Raw genomic sequence first — 14,242 nt, forward strand, 5'->3', positions numbered from 1 at the left:
CCCCAGCTTCAATCTCTGGCTGGGGAACTAAGATCTGCAAGCCACACAGTGTGCCCCCCCCCAGAAAAAGTAACCATTTCATCCATGATATATATTTTATTTGCAGAGCTAAGCAATGTAATCTCTTGATTTTTAAAATTACCTCTACAAATTTGGGTGAGTTCAGTCTTTTATTTTGTGTATTTATGTTTTATACTTTTTTCTTTTACTTTTAGTTATACTTTTAGTTAGTGGTTTACCTAAGTAAGGTATTCAGTTTTTTCTTTGTGTGGTCTTTTAGCCATATACCAAAGATTCTGATACATTGTGATTTCTAAGCTACTGGTTTTCTCTTTTCCTACCTTTTTCCAATTGCATTTCAGATGTTTTTCCTATTTTCCTCCTCTGCTATTTTGGAATTTCTTTTGGTAATTACCCTTTAAAATTTAAAGTGAATATTTTTAAAAATTAAAATAAACCTCAGTAACTTTACCAGCCTACTAAACAATACATAAGCTTCCTAACTCTTTGATCACTTTTTTATCTTGCATGCATTTGTGTCAGAAATTTCAGTTCTGCCTTTTAACTTTATCTCCAAATTAGACATTATCATTATTGCTTTATACAGTTAATGTTTATATAGATTTACTCACGTTTACAAATTTCTTTGTTGACCAATTTTTTTTTTTTTTTTGTCTTTGACCTTCTTTCTGGTATCATTTTCCTGCTTTCCTAGGTACACATTTTTCAACATTGTATAGTGAAGATCGGTTAGTGGTAAGCCCTCTTAGTTTTTGTCTATTAGAATAATGTCTTTATTTCAGTCTCATTCTCAACTGACATTCTAGTAGGGTAACTAATCTTGGTTAATAATTATTTTCTTCATTAGTATGAAAATATCTCATTGTTTTCTGACTTTGTTTCTGTTGAGAAGTCAGCTGTCAGTTACATTGTCATTCTTTCTAGGCAACTTTTGTGTGTGTCAATGATTCTTTTATAATATGAAATATTTGAATTTTTTTAATAGAGGCTATCTTTATCATTGTAATCGTATATATACACAGACATACTTAATACTCTATTGCTTTAGAACATGGGGCATCAAACACTTTCTGTAACAAGTGAGAGAATAAATATTCTAGGCCTTGCAGCCCATAGGTCTCTGGTGGCCACTTGACTCTGGTGTTGTAGCACAAAAGCAGCCATGTGAACAAATGGGTGTGGCTGTATTTCACTAAACTGTATCTACAAAAACAGGTGGTGTATTTGATTTAGCCAATTGTCCATATTTGTTGACTTGCTTTAGACAGTATATTCTGAACAATGATTAAATTAAATTGTTCTTCTTCCTTTCAGCATTCTTTCCTCCATCACTATTAGTCATGATATTATCTTTCTTAGGGTTTATCTTTATACTAATAAATCTAAGAATAGACAGATGGATATATTTATCTGCTTTCAATTACGTATTTTGACCCAGCTATAAAAATATGAAAAAGTAGCAAATTTGTCTTTGCTTTTTCTTCCCTTCTCACTGTTTGTTATTTATACCATTTGTACCTTATGAAGGTTTATAGACTTTACATTCTGTTCTATCACCCTAATCTTTGTTGGTCACTTGACTTGTTGAAGGTCACACAGCCAGTAAGTGGTGAAGCTAAGATGTGAGCTGAATAGCATGTGTTGTTAACAACTACATCATACTGCTGTATTTTTTGGAAGAGTGGATAATCTTGGTACTAAAATTAACAAAGATTATATTATGGGGAGTGGGAGGAGCTGAATCATTTACAAATGTGAATGGGAAAATGTCAAACAATACTGCAAACCAACTTCTCTATATTTTTTTAGTGTTGTTCAGTATTACCATGGTTAATTAAATGATAGGAACTGAATTTGACCAAATGCATCATTCCAGTAAGACCAATAAAAAATCTTTTCTCATCCCGTTAAAACACCAAGAGATTCATTAATCTGTCCATTTCTAAACAAAGCACTTAAAAAATCTAGGAATAGAAGTTTAATGTCTTAATGTGAAAATGGGTATCTTAAACTAATAGCCAATATTGTATTTACTGGAGAAATATTGGAAGTTAGAAATGTAACAAGGATGGCTGTCATTATACTATTATTACATTTTCACTTCACATTGTTTTGGAAAGTTGAAGCCAGTGTAGTTAGAAATAAAAGAAATACGATAGGTATAGCCAACAGGAAAGGAAGAAATAAAATTAACATTGGTTCTACCTCTGCCTCATTTATAGTGGAATTTCCCATTCATTTTACTCCAATTTTATTGCAGTTATGGTAAGGGTGTTTTTTGTTTGTTTTTTCTCATCTTCATATAAGGTATCCAAGTTCCCTCACCCCTTTCTCCAGGAGGACCCACAGGTATTCAGGACTGTTGAATGACAGGTTACCTGTAGGTAAAAAATCAGATAAACTTTCATTTTGCTCCCCAAAACTCTGAAAGTTCTAATCCTTCCTCTTTCTAACCATCTTCCTCAGCAGGTTGAATTCCCACTCTATCTTTCTTTTACTTTTTCCAGTTCCAGTTTTATTTGTTCTTTTGAATCCAGAGAAAACAGCCCTACAAGTATGCCTATAAGAACGATCTGGAGATTGGTTCAAGATGGAGTAGAGGGGCTTCCCTGGTGGTGCAGTGGTTGAGAGTCCACCTGCCAATGCAGGGGACACAGGTTTGTGCCCCGATCCGGGAAGATCCCACATGCCGCGGAGCGGCTAGGCCCGTGAGCCATGGCTGCTGGGCCTGCGCGTCCAGAGCCTGTGCTCTGCAACGGGAGAGGCCACAACAGTGAGAGGCCCGCGTACCGCAAAAAAAAAAAAAAAAAAAAGAAAAAAGATGGAGTAGAAGGACGTGCACTCACTCTCTCTTACGAGAACACCGGAATTACAACTAACTGCTGAACAGTCATTGACAGGAAGACACTGGAACTCACCAAAAAAGATACCCCACATCCAAAGACAAAGGAAAAGCCACAATGAGATGGTAGGAGGGGTGCAATCACAATAAAATTAAATCCCATAATCGCTGGGTGGGTGACTCACAAACAGGAGAACAGTTATACCACAGAAGTCCACCAACCGGAGTGAAGGTTCTGAGCCCCACATCAGGCTTCCCAACCTGGGGGTCCAGCAACAGGAGGAGGAATTTCCAGAGAATCAGACTTTGAAGGCTAGTGGGAATTGACTGCAGGACTTTGACAGGACTGGGGGAAACAGAGACTCCATTCTTGGAGGGCACACACAAAGTAGTGTGTGCATCAGGACCCAGGGAGAAGGAGCAGTGACCCTATAGGAGACTGAACCAGACCTACCTGCTAGTGTTGGAGGGTCTCCTGCAGAGGCGGGGGGTGTCTTTGGCTCACTGCCGGGACAAAGACACTGGCAGCAGAAATTCTGGGAAGTACTCCTTGGTGTGAGCCCTCCCAAAGACCACCATTAGCCCCACCAAAGAGCCTGGTAGTCTCCAGTGCTGGGTTGCCTCAGGCCACACAACCAACAGGGAGGGAACTCAGCCCCACCCATCAGCAGATAAATGGATTAAAGTCACTGAGCTCTGCCCACCAGAGGAACACCCAGCTCTACCCACCACCAGTCCCTCCCATGAGGAAGCTCGCACAAGCCTCTTAGGTAGCCTCATCCACCAGAGGGCAGACAGCAGAAGCAAGAAGAATGACAATCCTGCAGCATATGGAACGAAAACCATGTTCACAGAAATATAGACAAAATGAAAAGGCAGAGGACTATGTACCAGATGAAGGAACAAGATAAAACCCCAGAAAAACAACTAAATGAAATGGAAATAGGCAACCTTCTAGAAAAAGAATCCAGAATAATGATAGTGAAGATGACCCAGGACCTCGGAAAAAGAATGGAGCCAAAGATCGAGAAGATGCAAGAAATGTTTAACAAAGATCTAGAAGAATTAAAGAACAAACAACTAGAAGAAATAAAGAACAAACAAACAGAGATGAGCAATACACTAACTGAAATGAACAATATACTAGAAGGAGTCAATAGCAGAATATATGAGGCAGAAGAATGGATACATGACCTGGAAGACAGAATGGTGGAATTCACTGCCATGGAACACAATAAAGAAAAAAGTATAAAAAGAGACAGCCTAAGAGATCTCTGAGACAAGATTAAACACACCAACATTCGCATTATAGGGGTCCCAGAAGAAGAAAGAAAGAAAAGATCCGAGAAAATATTTGAAGAGATTATAGTCAAAAACTTCCCTCACATGGGAAAGGAAATAGCCACCCAAGTCCAGGAAGTTCAGAGAGTCCCAGGCAAGAAAAACCCAAGGAGAAACATGCCAAGACACATAGTACACAAAAATTAAAGACAAAGAAAAATTATTAAAAGCAACAAAGGAAAAATGACAACAAACAAGGGAACTCCCATAAGGTTAACAGCTGATTTCTCAGCAGAAACTCTACAAGCCAGAAGGGAGTGGCATGATATACTTAAAAGTGATGAAAGGGAAGAACCTACAACCAAGATTACTCTACCCAGCAAGGATCTCATTCAGATTCGACAGAGAAATCAAAAGCTTTACAGAGAAGCAAAAGCTAAGAGAATTCAGTACCACCAAATCAGCTCCACAACAAACGCTAAATGAACTTCTCTAAGTGGGAAACACAAGAGAAGAAAAGGACCTATAAAAAAAAAAAACCCAAAACTATTAAGAAAATGGTAATAGGAACAAACATATTGATAATTACCTTAAATGTGAATGGATTAAATGCTCCAACCAAAAGACACAGGCTTGCTGAATGGATACAAAAACAACATCCACTTATATGCTGTCTACAAGAGAACCACTTAAGACCTAGGGACACATACAGACTGAAAATTAGGGGATGGAAAAAGATATTCCATGCAAATGGAAATCAAAAGAAAGCTGCAGTAGCAATACTCATATCAGATAACATAGACTTTAAAATAAAGAATGTTATAAGAGACAAGGAAGGACACTACATAATGATCAAGGGATCAATGCAAGAAGAAGATATAACAATTATAAACATATATGCACCCAACGTAGGAGCACCTCAATACATAAGGCAACTGCTAACAGCTGGAAAAGAGGACATCATCAGTACAACAATAATAGTGGGGGACTTTAACACCTCACTTACACCAACGGACAGATCATCCAGATAGAAAATTAATAAGGAAACACAAGCTTTAAATGACACAATAGACCAGATAGATTTAATTGATATTTATAGGACATTCCATCTGCAAACAGCAGACTACACTTTCTTCTCAAGTGCACACGGAACATTCTCCAAGATAGATCATACCTTGGGTCACAAATCAAGCCTCAGTAAATTTAAGAAAATTGAAGTTGTATCAAGCATCTTTTCTCACCACAGTGCTGTGAGATTAGAAATCAGTTTCAGGAAAAAAAACTAAAAGACACGAACACGTGGACGCTAAATAATATGCTACAAAATAACCAAGAGATCACTGAAGAAATCAAAGAGGAAATCATAAAATACATAGAGACAAATAACAAAGAAAACACAGCAATCCAAAACCTATGGGATGTAGCAAAAGCAGTTCTAAGAGGGAAGATTATAGCAATACAATCCTACCTCAAGAAACAAGAAAAATCTCAAGTAAACAATCTAACCTTACAGCTAAAGGAACTAGAGAAAGAAGAACAAAGAAAACCCAAAGTTAGTAGCAGGAAAGAAATCATACAGATCAGAGCAGAAATAAATACAAACAAAGAAAACATTAGCAAAGATCGATAAAACTAGAAGCTGGTTCATTAAAGAGATAAACAAAATTGGTAAATCTTAAGCCAGATTCATCCAGAAAAAGAGGGAGAGGACTCAAATTAATAAAATTAGAAATGAAAAAGGAGAAGTTACTACAGACACTGCAGAAATACAAAGCATCATAAGAGACTACTACAAGCAACTCTATGCCAATAAAATGGACAACCTGGAAGAAATGGACAAATTCTTACACAGGTATAACCTTCCAAGACTGAACCACGAAGAAATAGAAAATATGAACTGACCACCCACAGGCACTGAAATTGAAACTGTGATTAAAAATCTTCCAACAACCAAAAGTCCAGTACCAGATGGTTTCACAGGTGAGTTCTATCAAACATTTAGAGAAGAGTTAACACCTATCCTTCTCAAACTCTTCCAAAAAATTGCAGAGGAAGGAACATTCCCAAACTCATTCTACGAGGCCACCATCAGCCTGATACCAAAACCAGACAGAGATGCTACAAAAAAAGAAAATTACAGACCAATATCACTGATGAATATAGATGCAAAAATCCTCAACAAAATACTAGCAAACAGAATCCAACAAAACATTAAAAGGATCATACACTATAATAAAGTGGGATTTATCCCAGTGATGTAAGGATTCTTCAATATATGTAAATCAATGTGATAAATTATATTAGCAAATTGAAGAATAAAAACCATATGATCATCTCAACAGATGCAGAAAAAGCTTTTGACAAAATTCAGCATCCATTTATGATAAAAACTCTCCAGAAAGTGGGTATAGAGGGAATCTACCTCAACATAATAAAGGCCATATACAGCAAACCCACAGCAAACATCATTCTCAATGGTGAAAAACTGAAAGCATTTTCTCTAAGATCAAGAACAAGACAAGGATGTCCACTCTCACCACTGTTACTCAACATAGCTTTGGAATTCCTAGCCACAGCAATCAGAGAAGAAAAAGAAATAAAAAGAATACAAATTGGAAAAGAAGAAGTAAAACTGTCACTGTCTGCAGATGACATGATACTATACATAGAGAATCCTAAAGATGCTACCAGAAAACTACTATAGCTAATCAATGAAGTTGGTAAAGTTGCAGGATACACAATCAATGCACAGAAATCTCTTGCATTCCTATACACTAACAATGACAGATCAGAAAGAGAAATTAAGGAAATAATCCCATTCACCACTGCAACAAAAAGTAAAATACCTAGAAATAAACCTACCTAAGGAGGTAAAATACCTGTACTCAGAAAACTGTAAGACACTGATGAAAGAAATCAAAGATGGCACAAACAGATGGAGAGATATACCATGTTCTTGGCTTGGAAGAATCAATATTGTGAAAATGACTATACTACCCAAAGCAATCTACAGATTCAATGCAATCCCTATCAAATTACCAATGGCATTTTTTACAGAACTAGAACAAAAACTCTTAAAATTTGTATGGAGACACAAAAGACCCCAAATAGCCAAAGCAATCTTCAGGGGAAAAAAATAGAGCTGGAGGAATCAGACTCTCTGACTTTAGACTATACTACAAAGCTACAGTAAACAAGACAATATGGTACTGGCACAAAAACAGAAATATAGATCAATGGAACAGGATAGAAAGCCCAGAGATAAACTCATGCACCTATGGTCAACTAATCTATGACAAAGGAGGCAAGGATATACAATCGAGTAGACAGTCTCTTCAATAAGCAGTGCTGGGAAAACTGGACAGCTATATGTAAAAGAATGAAATTAGAACACTCCCTGACACCATACACAAAAATAAACTCAAAATGGATTAAAGACCTACATGTAAGACCGGACACTATTAAACTCTTAGAGGGAAACATAAGAAGAACACTCTTTGATGTAAATCACAGCAAGATCTTTTTTGACCCACCTCCTACAGTAATGGAAATAAAAACAAAAATAAACAAATGGGACCTAATGAAATTTAAAAGCTTTTGCACAGCAAAGGAAACTATAAACAAGATGAAAAGAGAACTCTCAGAATGGGAGAAAATATTTGCAAACGAATCAACAGACAAAGGATTAATCTCCAAAATATTTAAACAGCTCATGCAGCTCAGTATTAAAAAAGCAAACAACCTAATCAAAAAATGGGCAGAAGATCTAAATAGACATTTCTCCAAGGAAGACATACAGATGTCCAAGAGGCACATGAAGAACTGCTCAACGTCACTAATGATTAGAGAAATGCAAATCAAAACTACAATGAGGTCTCACCTCACACCAGTTAGAATGGGCATCATTAGAAAATCTACAAACAACAAATGCTGGAGAGGGTGTGGAGAAAAGAGAACCCCTTGCACTGTTGGTGGGAATGTAAATTGATACAGCCACTATGGAGAACAGTATGGACGTTCCTTTAAAAACTAAAAGCAGAATTACAATATGTGCTAACAATCCCACTACTGGGCATATACCCAAAGAAAACCGTGATTCAAAAAGACACATGCACCCCAGTGTTCATTGCAGCACTATTTACAATAGCCAGGTCATGGAAGCAATGTAAATGCCCGTCAACAAACGAATGGATAAAGAAGAAGTGGTACATATATACAATGGAATATTACTCAGCCATTAAAAGGAATGAAATTGGGTCATTCGTAGAGACGTGGATGGACCTAGAGACTGTCATGCAGAGTGAAGTAAGTCAGAAAGAGAAAAACAAATATCGTATATTAGTGCATATATGTGGAATCTAGAAAAATGGTACCGATGAACCGGTTTGCAAGGCAGAAATAGAGACACAGATGTAGAGAACAAACATATAGGTACCATGGGGGGAAAATGGGGAGGGGGTGGTGTGATGAACTGGGAGATTGGGATTGACATATATAATATGTATAAAATAGATAATCAGAACCTGCTGTATAAAAAAATAAATAAAATTCAGGAAAAAAAAACCTTTGAGTGACTTTGATTGTTTGCTGATTTTCAGAAGTGTTTTGTGTGTGTTTTATGGGGGAAAGAGAAGGAACTCTTAAATAAATCTCTGTAATTCATAAAAAACAAAAGAAGAAAGAAAAGAACTCATCTTACACTTCAGGGGTAAGTGTTTTTTGAATCTTTCTTCCTGAGTGAATATGAACTGGGAGTAGAGAAATGATCAATTGAGGATAAGTGAGAAAAGAGGGTAAGAAATACCCTGAAAACAACAAAATAAGTACTAAGACCTAGCCCTGCTATATTTGCAAATAGTAGTCTATACATAGTATTTAGGGTTCTTTGGCAAGCGCTCAGTTAATAATAGCTATTAGCTCTTGGGAAACTCATCTGGCTGCCAGTTAATCCTTTATAACCATTATCAATCTTTTAGTCACTTTGCTGATAATTAAAATTTTAGGGAGAAAGTCTCCTTTAATTCATTGAGCTTGGGACCTGGAGCTGTGTCCTACTTGGTGTAGGATACCATGATTAACAATGCAATGTGGGAGAAGTATTCCCCCAAAAGGAAATCAGGGTGCTAATTTCTTTTGACTAGTAGGAAGACATGGTGTTAGCCAAGAAAGAGTAGCTGTCCACTACAAGTCTAGTAAGAGCGTGAATATATGTGAATCTATTAAAAAAAAAAAAAAACCTTAAGAGAAGTGAAATCCCTCTGTGTACCCCAAGAAGTACTTAACTCCTGGGGAGACAAGAGGAGACAAGGAGATAGTTGTCTAGTTTGGCCAGAGGAGACAATGCACAAAAGTAGTAGATATGAAACCAATAAAGTGAAGGTGAGATAAAGGTAGGCCTTGAATGTCATTTAAAGTTCTTGAAATTTAGTTTACAGGAAATTGAGAAACCAAATTTAAAATTGAAAAATCTGAGGAAGGAGAAAGCTATGTACTTGTGTAGAGATTTGAAGCAAGTAATATAACCTCCTTGCCAAGTGTCCTTAGCTTTTGTGTATTTCCAGTAACTATCCTCTTTGAAAATGTTCTAGGTCAAAGTTTTCCCATGATATTTCAAGTCAACAGATCACTTGTGTAAGGTTAAAATTACCTTTGACAATAGGGGAGAAAAATATACACGCACATGAGAAAAACAGCTCCAAAAACAACGTTTTGGCCTTTCTTGTGAAAGAGCACAGCACCTTAAATGTCTTTTATAAGGTTCCAAAACTATCTCAAATTACTAAAAGAAAAAAAAAAAGATCAGTTATCAAGTTTCATGTTAAATGTTATTTAATTTAATAAAGTGCATTAATTAAACAAATAGTTCAATTCAAATGAAAAAGCATATATACCATTATGGAATACTCACTGTTCTTTTTTAAAGAAAATCACTTATTTTGACCTAAATGAGAAGGAAATTCAAAAAAGAGGGGATATATGTGTGTGTGTGTGTGTGTGTGTATATATATATATATATAGCTTATTTACTTTGCTGTACAGTATAAGCTAACACAATATTGTAAAGCAACTGTACTCCAATAAAAATTTTTTAAAAAGAAGGAATAAGTAAAAAAAAAAAAAAAAGTTAAAAATCACCTGTTTTGAAAATTTGATAATGGATCTAGCAATGATCAATAATGGCTGCTAAAATGAGTAGGTGAAAATCTGATGGGGACTTCTATATTGGATGGATCAGACTGACAACACTGAACCCACTAGTCATTCTTAACATCACCAAAAGATAGATGGTAGAGACATCCTGGGCTTCCTCTTATGATTCAGTTATGAAGGACACACCACCACATATCATGTCTTCTTGCTCCCCCAAATCACCTAACCTACATCTGGTCAAGCCTCTAGATTTGACTTTTCATAGGAAATACAAGGAACAGAAGAATGTATTAAGTGACACCACCAGGACACAGTCTGCAAAATCTAGAATGTTGAAAATTCTATGAGACAGTAGGTATTCTATAAAAATACCTATTTTTTCACACACATTAAAAGCAAGATAAAGAAAAAGAATGATAAAAGGGAAATATATATAAAGAGACTTAAAACACATAATAACCAAGTCAGTGTGTGGTCCTTGTTTGCTCCTGAATCAAACAAATCAACTTAAAAGGAAAAAAATTATGAGACAATTGGTGAAATTTGAATGCTAACCAGATATCTGATGATATTAAGGGACTGTTACTTAGTCATTACTGCAGTGAAATGAAAATTATTTATTGATGATAACCAACTTAAAGGATTTCAGTGGAACCAGGATGGAAGTATTGATTTTGAGTGAAAATCTAAAATACTCTGATAGGGCAAAGTCTAACTCTTAGATTTTTTTCTAAGCACATTCAAATGAGACCAATGTTTGAGGTTAAAGCACTGTTATTGGCCTCTTGTTGATCATTAAGAGAGGACCCCCTGTTGCTAAATTGTGAAATCTTGTACATGATGAGAGAGAAAAGGAGGATGTCATTTTTTTCCATGTCTCTAATACTCAAAAGTATTCCTTTTCGAAAATTGGGGAGAAGGGGGGCAGGAAATAAGGCTGTGTGTGCCTAGCTCCTGATAAACCTTCTCAAACTCTGAAAGAGTAACAGAATAACTCCCTGCGGATGAAAAGGCAACTCTGGTCAGCCTAGGCCTTGGAGAATATCTTGGCTTTGTAGGTCACTTTCCAGAGACCTAGTTGCCTAAATTAGTGAAGAAGTTGCACCATGTATGTTTTCCATCCCATTCCTCTGACCTCATCCTCATCTGCAAAGCAAATTTAACCCAGTTGCTGATGCTCTTGGACTCAGGTTCAGAAACGTCTGGGATGAGTTGTCATAACTGTGCACCACTCCTGCCTCACCCCAGCATCAACCCCGTGTAAATTTTTCTATACTGTGGATTAAAAAGAAAACACTAAGATAATATTGGGAGAGGGATGGGTATAGCTGACTACTTATTACTCTCACCCAAGCCTCTCATTACAGCTGCAGTTCTTCCAGAACACTAATATTTTGCTGTGCTTTTCTCTGAGGTTTTCATTCCCCACTTTCCCTGCCATTGAATTATACCTACTCTACAGGGACTGTAAATGTGTTAGAAGCATAATGCAACTAACAGAACTAAAGAAGGCAATGTTTCCTCTCTAACATATCCCTTCCAGATGGAGTCTCTCACCGATGGTCAAAGACAAACAACAGGGTAGAGGGATAGTAGATGGGTCATTGAGAATGGGTAACATTTGGAGGAGCAAAATCTTAAAAGAATGTCTCTTTTTCTTATTTGTTTTCCTTTTCCTCTTTGGATGGATTTTTTTTTCTTTCTTTTTTTTTTTTTTTTTTTTGGCAACTTCAAGGTGACTGGTTGAATAAGAAAGAACTAGGATCTTCTCGCACTTGTAAAGATGAGCTTCCCTCCTGAAGTGCCCTACTAAAGACGTCGTGAAATGGAAGGAGGGGTGAAAGTGAACACGCTGTTCAGACTTGCCAATAGGGGAGGTGAATAATCTTGAAAGGGAGAGCAAGATGGCATTACTTCTTTCTGGGTGAATAGTCAGCCCTTAGATACAGAGAATATGGGGTTCTCATAACAGAAATGAGGTGGGTGAGTATTTTGGAAGGAAACATTATGAGTTGAATTTTATAGATCCTGATTTTATTAGTCTTTTTGCTGGACATAAATTGAGTGACTTGCTGGCTCCCAGTAATCTTTTCATTGACAATACCCATCATAACTCACCCCCTTCCTCTGGAGTTATCATTGTCCATGCCCCACCTTCCCCTCATACCCACACATGAAGCCAAAAATGCAGTCACGTGCTTTGGATGGGAGCAGCCATCCTCTTAACTTGACTTTGTCTCCTTGACTTTGGTAATTTAATAGGATAAAGAACTTGACTCAGTTGGACCTGTCATAGTATCCACAATGACTGGAACTGACATTGGCACATGACCCAGACTGAGCCTATGAAATGCCTTCCCTTAGAATTTTCACACTTGAGTAACAGGCTAATGCCATTTTCTTTCTGATCAACAAGCTATGTTGGTGTGTACCCAGATCTGCAGGCAATAAGGTTTCCATCCTTATTGAGAAACTAAACTAAGAGAATGAAGTTGACACACAAACAGAGAAAAGGTAGCAAGAATGTGGTCTTGATAGTATTTGATTTCCTGGTTCCATCTGTTCCTGAGGCAAACCCTAACTTGCCCCTCCTCTGTTTGGTTACATAAGCCTAAAAATTCCTCTTTGGAGTAATCAAATTTAAAATATATTCCTGTTACCAGAAACCAAAGAGCCCTAAAACAAAAGTGAAGTGATCACAACTATCAGATTGTTTATATATCCATGAATCTTAGCCCCAACATCAACCCAACTATAGATTGTTATGTTTTTTTCCTAAAACCATCTCACTGAAAAACTGTCGTAATAATTGAAAATGGTTGATTCTAATGGTTTGCTGTATGACAATGGTATAATTCACTAGTTTGCAAATGACTGGTTGGCAATATTGGCTCCAAATTTTTCAGGCTCCAAATGTATGCATTAGTTCAGTAAAGATATATGAATAAACATCCAGCATTATTGGTTCATTTTTATTACTTTTTTTTTTGCGGTACGCGGGCCTCTCACTGTTGTGGCCTCTTCCGTTGCGGAGCACAGGCTCTGGACGCGCAGGCTCAGCGGCCATGGCTCACGTGACCAGCCGATCCACGGCATGTGGGATCTTCCCAGACCGGGGCACGAACCCGTGTCCCCTGCATCGGCAGGCGGATTCTCAGCCATTGCGCCACCAGGGAAGCCCTACTGATTCATTTTTAAAAGGAGTTATCTCTTAAAAGTTTCTATCATTGCATTTGTCCCTAGTCCCTGTTATATACAGCTGTGTCATGAACTCTGGCTTGACTTGGTATTTAAAGGAATTAGGAACTGGAAATATTGTATTTCTAACATTGGCAAAGACATGTTCTTGGTCATTGTATTGATGATTCACCTTGTGGTTTGTGGCTATTTTTTCTCTCTCCAAAGTTAGTGCCTATTATCTACAGTTTAAACAGCAAATTATTGGGAGCAAACTGTAAATACATGCATATATCCTTCCAAGTCATTCATTACCAGTTTTGTTTTTCCCTGCCCACTGTGAGAAGTACTAAGATTTAATTGAAATTTACTTAAGCTATGCTATTATGTATAACATAATAATTTCAATTATACAAAATGAATGAACCATGAAGAAAATGACTGGTTCATCCTGAATGTTATAAACAACTAATATGTAGGAGAGGAGAGATTTTAATTAGGGGTATATAAAGCTTTCAAGTTACCTAACAAATAAGAAAGATCTCTGTTTTCTTCTGAAAGAGAACATGATTTAGAAGCTGAAATAATCGTTTCCTTTGAAAGGACCCTATTTAACCATGCAGTTTTTTGGAAGCACGGCAGGCAGTAAATTGGTAGGTTTCAGGTATTCCTGTGTCCTACTGTGCAAATGCTACCACTATCATACTTTAATTTGTAAATGATCTTATTTTTATGAATTGATAATTACTTAATATGTCATATTCCAGAGTT

This window comes from Mesoplodon bidens (assembly GCF_964165515.1).
Source record: "Mesoplodon bidens genome assembly, chromosome: 4".
NCBI lineage: Eukaryota > Metazoa > Chordata > Mammalia > Artiodactyla > Ziphiidae > Mesoplodon > Mesoplodon bidens.